Here is a 10,399-nt window from a genome sequence, read left to right on the forward strand (position 1 = left end):
TGTGTTGAATCTCTAACACCAGTGTGGCTGTCTTTGGAGATGGGGCTTCTAAGGAAGTAATTAGTGTTATATGATGTCATAATAGGGAGGCCTGGCTCTGATAGGATTTAATGTCTGGTAGGATTAAGGAAACTCACCAGAGTGCTCTCTCCTTCTCAATCTCAGTCCATCCTCCCATACACACACCAAGGAAAGGCCATGTGAGGACAGAGCAAGCAGGCGGCTGTCTGCAAGCCGGGAGGAGAGCTCTCACCAGAAACCAAATTGGCTAGAACCTTGATCTTAGACTTCCTGCCTCCAGAACTTGAGGAAATGAACTTCTGTTGTTTAAGTCACCCAGTCTGTTGTATTTTGTTAAGGCAATCCAAGCTGACTAATATATCTGTCCTTGTAGAAGTGATAGTATTGTGGTAGGTTTCAGTTTACGTGGCCAGCATTGCTGACAAAGGGAAGGGAGGTAATATGTGTGTTGGGAGCCATATAACATAATGGTTCAAAACACTGCTCAAGGGGTCTGACAGATCTGGCTTTAAGTCTCTTCTTGGTCATCTGATAGTTTGAGACTCTGGGCAAGGGACTTAATTCCTTGAAGCCTCAGTTTTCCCATCTCTAAAATGGGATAGCAGCATCTACTTCAAAGGGTTTTTGTGAAAGGTAGATGAGCTGTAAAACACTTGACACAGCCCCTGCAGGTAGTAAAGTCTTGATGTATTGGCTATCTCATGTATCAGTTCACACATCTCATTCAGTCCTCACAGTGAACCTGTCAGGTGGGTGTTGGCTACTTTCTCCATTTAGGGACATAGAAACTGGGGTTGGAGGGACCAGGCATCTTCCCTTAGGTGATGCAGGTTGTCAAGAGTGGAGCTGCTGGAAGTTGGAGGTCGGTGTGCCCACCATCAAACCCTGGGCTGTCTTTCCTGCCTCTGGGCTCCTCTGCATCCACATTGTGAAATCTGAAAGCAGGGAAAACTTGTTTTATACCAAAAGATCTGATAAAGTCCTTTCCTTCCGGATCAGTGATTCCCAACCACACATGAGCAGAAGTGATGCATTATCCAGGGGGAGGCATATCAAAGTCCTTGGGAGATGGGGATAGTTCACTTGTGAAAGAGCATATAAATTTTTTACTTGATTTTATGAAAAAAAAAGCATAGACTACCTTAGTATTGGTTTGATCCATTTCATAATTCAATGTGAAATGTCAGATCAGGAAGGAAAAGAGAAGTTGAGGTTTATATAAAGAGGGCATGGTTTAAAAAAATAGCTTGAGACCCCACTCTTCTGGGGTCTTCTCGAGGACGAGTCTGTGCCTCGATCCGTTTTGCAGCTGCTGGGACCAGCCCCGGCGGCTTGTAGGAAGATTCTATGAGGTGGAAGCAGGCCTTAAACATGATAGCTTTATTAGAGCTGACAGAACCCTCATGTTCATAAAGACGTCTGCTGGACTTGCATGTGTGTGGCACTGGGTAGCGACAACAGCCTGCACTATTCCAGTTAGCCTGCTCCCAAGTGAGCAGTAGAAAGCTACATTTCTGCTAATTATCATAACCAATTAGTTGAATTCTGAATGAAAAATCTTCAGGGCAAAATCACTTGTTCCCACTGTTCACAAGGAGTTATTAAGTTATATTACATGTGATGGTCAATCCATGACTTACAGCAGAAAAAAAAAAAGAGAAAGTTCCAGGCACCGTGCCTTCCTTCAAAAACTAGTTCCCTGAGGGAGACCGAGGATAGGCAGCAGGAAGGGGGTGGGTGTGCGGGACGTGATGCCTCTGCTTTGAGTGGAAAGAGACTCCAAGAGGCCCCAGCACCCCTGATATATTGCTTTGCAGGTGAGCACAGACGGTTCACCCATGTCCCAGAGGCTCATGAGAGCAATGCAGGGTATAGAGATGCCTCTGATAATTACAGACCCAGGACTAGAAATTAAACTTCACAGGACATGGAGGTGTCAAAGTGTCCATTTTCTAGATAAGGAAATGGAGACACAGAGAGGGGAAATGATGTATCCAAAGTCATAGCAACTAGCTAGGCTCAGGAACTCAAACCCAGACTCTGGATATCCCACTGCTCTTCCTTTGTCATCACTTCTTCAGTTTCAGGAAAATCCTAAGCATGGCCCCAGAAACTTACCCATGTTGTGACTATCATTCTACCATTCTGCATTAGTTGGTAGCCAGGCAGGAGACTAGGACCATGACAGGCAGTCAGCTGCAGGATCTGATTTCTCCCCTTCTCTGATATCCAGATTGCTTGCCAATATTTTCCATTGGGTGAAACTACTGAGAAGCTAGTGGGAAAGATGGGTAGCAAGTGTAGCTTGCAGGTCAGAGCAGAGCAAGAAAAGGAAGAGTGTAGCTGATACATAGGTAAATCAGCTCCAGCAACCACTTGCCCTTAGCTTGAGGGTTCTTGAAAGAGTTAAGTTCCAGAAAGCTGGGTGATGAAGACATTTGTAAAAATTAGCATGACAGTCCTAGACTCATTGAATCATGGAGCCATGGGCTTGGGACAATAATAACAGTAATTAGCAGGTGTAAGCATGTCACAGAGGAGAATGGCACATTAGAATAAGCATGGCTTTGGTATCCAATAGATCTAGACTCAATTTGTGCTCTTTCACTGACCAGGAGTATGACTATGGGAAAGTAAGGAAACCACAGTGTTTCCTGGTTTACTTATCTTTCAAATGCAGATAATAAAACTTCCGTGGTAAAGCTTTGGCAATATATCAATGGTAAAATGAATATAGAGCATCCTTAACCATGTTTGGCATATGCAGGTTATCATTAAATAGTAGTGTTCAGGCTTTAGCAGGACTGGTGTCCTGTAACCCTTGAGGAAATGAATGTCCTCTAACATAAATCCTTGTCGATGTTTCTGTTTTATGGGATAAATTTAGAAAAGAGCATTTCTTGCATCCATTTATACTATCAGCAATGTTTGATGAGTGGCCATTTTCAAAGACTTACATTTATTGTGGGTATTATCATTTTAAAATACCTTTATGTTGACTGCTGTTTTTTTGGGGGGGGGTCATGGTCATGGCCACTGACTTAGTTGAATTCAGTGTAGACACACAAAAAAAGGGTTAGCGTCACACCTGGCAATAACTGAATAAAAGGATAAAGATAGAATCTGGAGTGGAATATAGGCCACTCATTTATTCATTCATTATTTTAACATTTTGAAGTCTCTCCCATGTGTGAATCACTTGTCTCAATATCACCTTCTCAAGGGGCTGATAATAATAATAGCTATCATTTCTCTAGTGTTTATTATGTGTCAGACACTATCCTAAGTGGTTTAAACTCATCAACTTTCACAGTAACCTAGTGAGATCATTTCAATTATTACCCACATTGTACAATGTGACCTTGGGTGTGAAATATTTCACTGTAAAGTGAAATAACTTGGCCAAGGTCACACAGTTAGCAAATGGCTCAACCAGGATTTCAAATTCAGGCAAGTAAATCTCAAGGACCTTTGCCCTCTGTCCTACATCCCTTTCCAGATACTTAGGTTAGGAATATTCCTTATCTTCTTTTTGCACTCACTCTATACCTCCTACCCCCCATGCCATTTTTCAGGTGTCCCATGCAAAGTTGTGGAAATAAGTTGAGTCAATAGAGATAATTCACATCTTTAATTAATTCTGCAAATTACCCACCAGATAAAAATCCCATCTCACCATGTGTGTGCATATATTTATGAAATCTAAGTTCAGTGGAGAGGAATGGGGCAGGAAGGACAGAGATTCTTCATTCTCTGTTGAGTTACTGCCTTGCTCCTGGGATCGTCATTAACCTGTCATCAATGGAAGTATTTAATTGGGGTTTACAATGTCATCATCATTGTTGTCACTGCTGAGCTCATGCTTCCCTGTATTCAACACTGTTGCCACAATTTCTCACCATAAGAGTGCCATGTTCAGCACTTCCATGCTAACCTCTTCTAGTTTATTTACATGTTCATCTGATGAAGTTTCAGTGTATCTGTGAAGTTTGGCATGATCCCATTCTCAGTATTGATAAAATCTTAAAGTCTTCTTCTGCAGGTTCATTTTCAAACACCCCTATAGTCCAAAGCCGATGCCAAGCATGTCAGTGTTGATGTATTGCATTACCTACTGCAGAAATGACCATCTTAACTCTTTTCACATGTCTTGGATTCCTCAGCCGTTGTTCACTGCAGTAGGCATTCAGCTAAAGGAGAACAAAAGGCGGAGTGGAATTTATGCTTGTCCTCCATGGGGCATAAAATGTCTTGACCAACAGCGTTGTATCACAGGTGTAATACTGAGGGAGGAATTAAATACCGAAAGCATTGTTTTCTCCAACATGTTTAGGAAAGGGATGTGTGGAGTAGTGTCCAGAAGCCATAAAACTACAGTTTTTTTTTCCAGTCCAGGTTACCTGCAATGAACTCAAGCGTGCAGAAAGGTATTGAATCAGTCAGGAGGTATTTATGTGCTCGCCCACAGTAGTGACAGATAAGTTGCACACATCAGTTAAACATCTTGGAAGTTGGCTCTTTCCAGTTGCTATCCACTTAACCTTTCCTGTAGAACTGGCACATCTAAAAACAGTCACCCTGGACTCAGTGTCAAAACCTGGTGGGGTCCTCTCATTAGCCATTGCTCAGGTTTTTCTAGAAACTGCGCCTGTGGAGAGCTCTGACCTCAGCATTGGCAAATTTGTGAAGGATTAAGGTGTTCATCAGATATGATCTTGGCAAATTTACACATGTAATTCTAAGTTGCTTCATGATCAACAGAAGCTTTTTCACTACAGATTTGCAAATATTTTACACACTGACACTTTTTAAGTTTCTGCAGCCAACTTTCTGAATATTCACACTTACCTTCCATGTTTATTGCTTTATGGAATAGCCAAGCTGTGGTTTCATGATCAGCAAGCAAGTCAGTGGTATATGTTCACGGTACATTTTCAAATCTAATAAATCCGAAATCATGATCTTTCTATTTTCCTCAAGGCAATGTTCCACTAATTTTTCTGTAGTTCTTGGTTGTGATAGTCACTGTAAAACAACAAATTGTCTTCAATTTCATTAAATTGTATATGGTGATGGTTCTCCCTTTATATCCCATGGTAAGTGACCTCACAGGCATACCATAACAGCTCCCCTTTCTTTGCTATTGATAAGAATATCATTCCTTTCTCTTCTTCTGTTATACATTGGGGTATTTTTACCCTTTTTATTATTATTTTTACAGTTTCAGAGCATAATTAAAAGTCCCAACCCCATCCTGTCTCCATGTAACAAAAATATCAACTAGCAGCAGAGGCATATGTGATCAGTGGAAGCACTGAGCCAAAACTGACATCATGTATCAGTTCAGGTCTTATTTTGGCACCAGACTTGCAAACGACAATCCCAACAACATTTCTGGAGTTGTAGATGAGGGGTTTTGAACTGTATCGTCATTGAACAAATGTGGAAATTGACGGTGGGCGGGATTATCTGACGTGAGTATTTGTAAGAATTGCTTGCCTCAGTTCCATTTTGAAGTTTGAAGTTTGAATATACACTTAGACACTTCATTGAGTGGTGTCATTGAGCAAGTTGTTCATGTTTTATGTATCTATTTCTTATAATGGGGATACTAATCCCCACCTTGAGAATTACCAAGAGAACCGGACCCCATAACATATTTCAGTATATAATCTGATTATTAACAGGTGTAAGACTCTCTTTGTCTAGTATCATTCTTCCATAAGTGGGAGTGAGTGAGAGTTTTCCACATACATTGACTAGAATAATGAAGTCAGGTGTATAGCCAGAGTTTTTAGTTGCAGAAACCATGCTTTTGGAGTCTTCCAGGCTAAAACCCTGGCTTTGAGTATCAAAATTCAGAGTTCCAAGGACTACAGAGCATTGATTTTTATATCATAAAGCAACAGAATATTATGAACAGAAGACAGTTCAAGAATTTTTTTCCCCCTCACCATTACACATATCCCAAACGAAAGCAAGAGTGTTGGGCAATGGTAGATATTTCTGAGGGCACCTTGAGACCATCCCTGGGCTGACTCTGTTTCTATTGAGATGGAAGGAGGAGGAAACTTGAGTAGGATTCAGAGGGCCTAAGAACAGATGGGACTTGCATGTGAATCCCCATGACATACACAGGAGACTTACAGAGTTCTTGAGAATTCTGTACTATCAGCTTGGGCTGAAAGAGATTACTAAATGAAAGAAAGGATGTTTGCCTTCACATTGTACTGGCAAGAAACAAGCTGATAAAACTACTCAGTTGCAAGCAAGTGCCATATTTAAGAAAAAGTAAGGATAACTCGGGACAGAGGCTCAACCCCAGAGGGTAGAGCAATGGACCCAGAAGGAAGAGCCACAAACCTCAGAGGATTATTCATAGGCCTTGAAACCTAATGAAATTTTCCTGGCTGGGTTTCAAAATTGCTTGATTCTTTTTTTCCCCTTTCATTTTCTTCCCTTTTTGAAAAGGGATATCTATAACTGTCATTTTATGTCTTTCCTGGTATTGCATTTGGGGGCAGATAACTTATCTCTTGAGTTTCACAGGCCCACAGACAGCAATGAATTGTGTCCCAAGATGGATTATATCCAGAGCCTTCCCCTTACATAATTTAGATGATTTAGATACTGAGATTTGGGTCCTTTGAACTGATTTGATTTGTAATACAAGGTTTTGAGCTTTGAGTGATCCCGTAATGGGATGAGGCTTTTGGGGAACTTGGGATGGAGAGAATGTGTTTTGTGTGTGAGACAAACATGAATCTTTTGGGCAAAAGGTGGACTGTGGTAGGTTGAATAATGGCTCCTTAAAGAGATTCATATCCCAATTCCCAGAGCCAGTGAATATGTTACCTTACATGGCCGAGGGATGCTCCAAGTGTGATTCAATCAAGGACATTGAGAATGAGAGATTATCCTGGATGATCCGGGTGGGTAGGTCTAGCATAATCACATGAGTCCTTACAAGCAGGGACCGTTTTCTGCCTGTACTCAGAAGAGGAGATGTAATGATGGAAGGAGGATCAGAGAGAGGCTATGTCACTGGCTTTGAAGATGGAGGAAGGGATCTGTACGCAAGGAATTCAGGCAGCTTATAGAAAATAGAAAAAGCCAAGGAAATGGAATCTTCCCTGACACCTAAGAAAGAAACAGTCTTGCCAACACCTTAATTTTAATGCAGTGAAACCCTCGTCTGACCTCCAGGACTGTAATATAATAAATTTGAGCTGTTTTAAGCCATTAAATTTGTGGTAATTTGTTACAGCAGCATTAGAGTCCATGCAAGCATATCAAGGTATTTCTCAGGTGGATCTTACTGGAAAACAGATAAAAGCCATCGCTAAAGAAAAGATATTTGGGGTAAGGAGAGATTCCAGCAGACTTCATGGAATGAGTTGCATTTAAGCTGGACACTAGACATAACTGATAGAGAGGAGTCTCCATTGTAATCAAAGCCAGAGAGGCCCGGACGGATGTGCAGAGTGCTCTGCGGGGAGAACTGTGCCATCTGGGACATCATCCATTAAAAGGACCAGACACTTTCTGCCTGCTGCTTTGAGATCCTTTTATTTATTGTGCCTCTGGGACTAGAACCCTCAAAATATGTTGCAGTTAGAGTTCTTAAATTACACGGTTTATTATCATTGCCCCTGGGAAGCTCAGCGGTTTTTATGTACACAACAGAGACTGATATTAACTATTACTCCCTGAGATGTCATTCTTGCTTCTAGTTCTTTGTCAGCTTCCTGAGTGACCTTGGGAACATCATCAATTGTCTCCTGAGCTTCATTTTCTTCCTCAAGGAGATAACAGTCTGCTAGTCCCCTTCTCTTACCTGTTTTTTTTTTTTTTTGGTTTTTTTTTTTTGCCACTCTTATACTTCTACCAAATTCCACTTTTCAGTTCATAGGAGAGTGGGTGGATGAATTAGAAACTTTCTGTCAAGCAAGGGCTTTGAACTTTTCTAGAATGATTCTTGAGTTTATTTAGGTGATAGAGCACCTGGAATGCATGGTTGTTTATGAAGAACACCATGAAACGGTGATATATTTAATTCTGGGATAGGGAGTAGGAACAGTTTTCCTTCCAGACAATCTGACAGTCTGCCTCTGATTTAAAAACCACAACCTGAGTACCCATATCCACGAAAAGAACAAGATGTTGGTCTAAACACGATCGGCTGTTCCTGAGTTTTTCTGGTAATATTTCTCTGCTGCTTGTTCATTCATTTTGTCATCTGCCAGTACTTTAGGTAGCAGATGTCCAAAGTTTAAGAAAGATATATCTGGGAAGAAAATTTGAAACCAGAAAAATATGTGATCTCAAATGAATTTTTTCCTTGATCATTGAAAATAAGTCGTCATTATTTGATTTCAGGGCACAGCACCTCCCTCAAGGCCTCAGAGACCTGATGTTTCATCCAAGCAAGTTTGAGAACTCCCATTACTGTGAGCACACAGAGATTCCTGAGCAGAAAGGCCAGCATCTTGTTTCTTTTTGTATTCTGGAACATATTTAATGAGTTACTGTCTCTCCTCACTATTTAACAATAATAGCTAATATTTACTGAACACTTACAGTTTCTCAGATGCTGTGCTAAACCCTAAGCACATATTAGGATGCTGTTATTGTCATCCCTGTCCTACAGCTGAGATAGTGCAATTTACAAAGATTATCTGCTCAAGGTCACAAAGCTGATAGGCAGAGAGACAGGTTTCAAACCCACAGCCTGATCCCAGAGCCTGAAATCACTGCTCTGCTCCCTAATTCCAAATCTCACTTCCTCCTCCGTGCAGTGCATCCCGGGGCCCACCCTCAGACCCAGGATGAGCTCACCTCTCTATTCTGAGGTCACCCTTTTTTTAAAAAAAGTTTATTTATTTAGTATTATGAGAGAGAGAGAGAGAGAGCACGTGCAAGGAGCCTGTGTGCAAGTGGGGCAGGGGCAGAGAGAGAGAAAGGGAGAGAGAATCCCAAACAGGCTCCACATTGTTAGCATGGAGCCTGATGTGGGGCTTGAACCCACAAACTACAAGATGATGACCAGATTGGAAGTTATATGTTTAACTGACTGAGCCACCCACCACTCCCCCATTCTGAGGTCCTTACAGCATTCACTGGGTCTGGGTCTTGCTTTCTCTCCACAACCAGTTGGGCACCTCCTCAAGGTGGGTGCACTCAAGGTGGGTGCAACTGCTGGAGTCCTGGGCGGGTGTGACTGTGTGGGTCATGCTGTGCGCTGGAAGGCAGAGCAGAGTAGCAGGCAGGGGACTCCTCTTTGCTGTAGGAGCCCCTCTTGCTCTTTGCCTGATTGTCTTGCTTCCAGTTGAGAAGTCAACTTTTTGGAGAGATATTTCCAGATCATACTCCCCAGAAAGATCTCTTTCCCCATATGCTGCCCTGTGTCATTTCTTCCGCAACATGCACCCCAACGAGAAAGCCTTTGTGTGCTCCCTTGTGTGTCTTCTGGTCTCTGTCCTCAGGAACGGCAACTTCAGGAGGACAGGGGTCTTTTTTTTTTTTTATTATGTTCCAAATGTGATGGGTTTATTTTATTTTACTCTGATGCAAAACCAAAGATTTCACTACAGCACAGAGACCAATATATTAAAAGGTCATGAAACAGTGGTGTGGGACATGCAGGACGTGATGTACAAACTGGAGGATGGGGTCGTTTCCTCTGGAACAGGACACTACATTGTCGCTGAGGTTCACATTTAAAATAACACTGTGGAACTCAACTGACATGTGGCACAAACATGACAACTTCCAGGCATGCCTTCAAGTACCTCCCTTAAGATGGACTTGCGATCTCTAGAATTCAGTGTGGGGAGGATTACAATTCTTTGGAAGAATAAAAAGTTCACACTTTCGAAATTTCACAGAAGAATTTTAAGGCCAAAACATAGTGGGTTCTCTTCACCTCCAAGGACAAATCAGATGCTTTACTCAAGCCACATTAAGCTTCTAGTTCAAATCCCAACCCAACCTTGTGACCTCCTGCATTGAAGTTCTTTCCGTCGATTAAAGCTGATAGGGTCAGTTTGACTCCTGGTCGAAGAGTCTGCGTATAACCCAATCCAATCAGGCTGGCATTATTTACTTTAGCAGAGAGAGAAGTTCTAGAGTCCAGCTTGTATTTAGCAGCGATGCCAAAACGGGTATTGTTACTGCCAGCTGTCCAAGCAAGGTTTATTGACGTTTCAATCTTCTCATTAACCTTCTGGTAGATAGACCCTCCAAATTCAGTGCCGTCATTCACATGGGTGTGCAGCTGGAAATCTGCAGCCTTGTAACCCAGGGCGAAATTATTCTGTGACAGTTTGGATTTGGCTGTGTCAAAACTCATCTGATAGCCAGCAAGCCAACCTTCAAA

The 10,399-nt window shown here is 41.9% G+C and overlaps 1 pseudogene; it reads right to left on the minus strand.

Moving 5' to 3' along the window:
* Nucleotides 1-9,896: 9,896 nt before the first annotated feature.
* The window catches only part of LOC115278851, a 6,351-nt pseudogene continuing 5,848 nt past the window's right edge, over nucleotides 9,897-10,399 (minus strand).

Source organism: Suricata suricatta, chromosome 15 (genome assembly GCF_006229205.1).
Source record: "Suricata suricatta isolate VVHF042 chromosome 15, meerkat_22Aug2017_6uvM2_HiC, whole genome shotgun sequence".
Taxonomy (NCBI): Eukaryota; Metazoa; Chordata; class Mammalia; order Carnivora; family Herpestidae; genus Suricata; species Suricata suricatta.